The sequence below is a fragment of the Salvelinus sp. IW2-2015 genome, linkage group LG13, assembly GCF_002910315.2.
Source record: "Salvelinus sp. IW2-2015 linkage group LG13, ASM291031v2, whole genome shotgun sequence".
Taxonomy (NCBI): Eukaryota; Metazoa; Chordata; class Actinopteri; order Salmoniformes; family Salmonidae; genus Salvelinus; species Salvelinus sp. IW2-2015.
In genome coordinates, this window is record NC_036853.1 from 701,465 (window position 1) to 704,185 (window position 2,721).

The following is a 2,721-nucleotide window of genomic DNA, read 5'->3' on the forward strand; positions in this document are numbered from 1 at the left end:
TACAATGTACTGTAGTTGAAATGAATACTGTATGTATTGACTGATCATTGAGAATGAGGTAATACTTTACATTACAGTGTGGTTATTACTGTTAGGTCTAGGGTCAGGGTTAGAGGTACTACATTCAGCAGTAACMCTAGACATATCTAGGACTAAAMAGAGAAGACATTTTACAATCAGAGTTCTTTGTATGTCTTCTTAGTCATACAGATCCCCCACATCTTATAGGTGGACGGGGTTATGAACATATTCAATACATTACTTCTGAAACCAGATGAAATGAAACTGTCTTTCAGCAGGAAAAGCTTCTCTAATAATCCTAACCATGGCTGGGTGTCTTCAGAGACTGAGAGGTATAGAGACACACTGTCAAGTCAAAACATCTGGCTGTGATTTCATGTCAAAACCCTTATTCTATTCTAGTCATCATATTATATTGTATTATATTCTATGATAATACTGTATATGATATCCATAGGGTCCACTCAGTATAGTGTTAATGATGACTGTTTGTTGTGTACATTGATTGAATGGTTAGGACTATCTCTCTGTATTTACAGTTTAAATCCCGAGACCAGGAGACCTAAAGGAAGCCTTCAACACTGCATCCCTTCATCCAGTCATAGTAAACAACCTCTGTCTGTCTGTCTGTCCGTCTGTCTCTCTCTCTCAGCCTGTCTATTGTGACAGCTGTAAACAAAGCCAACTTTTTGACAGTTGTTGTTGCTATCAGTGCTGCACAGCTATTTTCAGGTCTCTACAGAGATGGTAGATCAGGTTCAACTCTGGCTGGGCCACTCAAGGACATTCAGAGACTTGTCCCGAAGCCACTCCTGTGTTGTCTTGGCTGTGTGCTAAGGGTTGTTGTCCTGTTGGAAGGTTGAACCTTCGCCCAATATTCAGTGCAGGAAATGATTGTGTTTCTAGCTCCAGCAGTGAATGATTGTGCTTCTAGCTCCAGCAGTGAATGATTGTGCTTCTAGCTCCAGCAGTGAATGATTGTGCTTCTAGCTCCAGCAGTGCAGTAAATGCTTGTGTTTCTAGCTCCAGCAGTGCAGTAAATTATTGTGTTTCTAGCTCCAGCAGTGCAGTAAATTATTGTGTTTCTAGCTCCAGCAGTGGAGTAAATTATTGTGTTTCTAGCTCCAGCAGTGCAGTAAATGCTTGTGTTTCTAGCTCCAGCAGTGCAGTAAATGATTGTGTTTCTAGCTCTAGCAGTAAACGCTTGTGTTTCTAGCTCTAGCAGTACAGGAAATTATTGTGTTTCTAGCTCTAGCAGTAAATGCTTGTGTTTCTAGCTCTAGCAGTACAGGAAATTATTGTGTTTCTAGCTCCAGCAGTAAATGTCTAACAGTACAATACTAATGCGCAAATACACCCCACGTCGTTTTAGAGATTTTGGCAGTACGTCCAATCAGCCCCAAAACATGTATAAGAAGAAATATCAGAATATTTTTTATTTAACCTTAATTTAACTAGGCAAGTCAGTTAAGAGCTAATTCTAATTTACAATGACGGTCTACCCCGGACGGCAATGGGCCAATTGTGCGCCGCCCTATGAGACTCCCAATCACGGCCGGATGTGACACAGCCTGGATTCAAACCAGGGACTGTAGTGACGCATCTTGCACTGAAATAGCAGTGCCTTAGACTGCTGTGCCACCCGGGAGCCCAATATATAGGATGAGCTAAAGTATGTGGAGAATACAGTATGTACAGCAGTAGTTATATAGAATGAGCTACAGTATGTACAGCAGTAGTTATATAGAATTAGCTACAGTATGTGGAGAATACAGTATGTACAGCAGTAGTTATATAGAATGAGCTACAGTATGTTGAGAATACAGTATGTACAGCAGTAGTTATACTCCATTCTATATAACTACTGCTGTACATACTGTAGCTCATTGTATAATAACTACTGCTGTACATACTGTATTCTCAACATACTGTAGTTCATTCTATAAAACTACTGCTGTACATACTGTATTCTCAACATACTGTAGCTCATCCTATATAACTACTGCTGTACATACTGTATTCTCAACATACTGTAGTTCATTCTATATAACTACTGCTGTACATACGTATTCTCAACATACTGTAGTTCATTCTATATAACTACTGCTGTACATACTGTATTCTCCACATACTGTAGTTCATTCTATATACAGTGGGGAGAACAAGTATTTGATACACTGCCGATTTGGCAGGTTTTCCTACTTACAAAGCATGTAGAGGTCTGTAATTTTTATCATAGGTACACTTCAACTGTGAGAGACGGAATCTAAAACAAAAATCCAGAAAATCACATTGTATGATTTTAAGTAATTCATTTGCATTTTATTGCATGACATAAGTATTTGATACATCAGAAAAGCAGAACTTAATATTATCATAGAATATAATACAATATAATATGATGACTAGAATAGAATAAGGGTTTTTGACATGAAATCACAGCCAGATGTTTTGACTTGACAGTGTGTCTCTATACCTCTCAGTCTCTGAAGACACCCAGCCATGGTTAGGATTATTAGAGAAGCTTTTTCCTGCTGAAAGACAGTTTCATTTCATCTGGTTTCAGAAGTAATGTATTGAATATGTTCATACCCCGTCCACCTATAAGATGTGGGGGATCTGTATGACTAAGAAGACATACAAAGACTCTGATTGTAAAATGTCTTCTCTTTTAGTCCTAGATATGTCTAGGTTACTGCA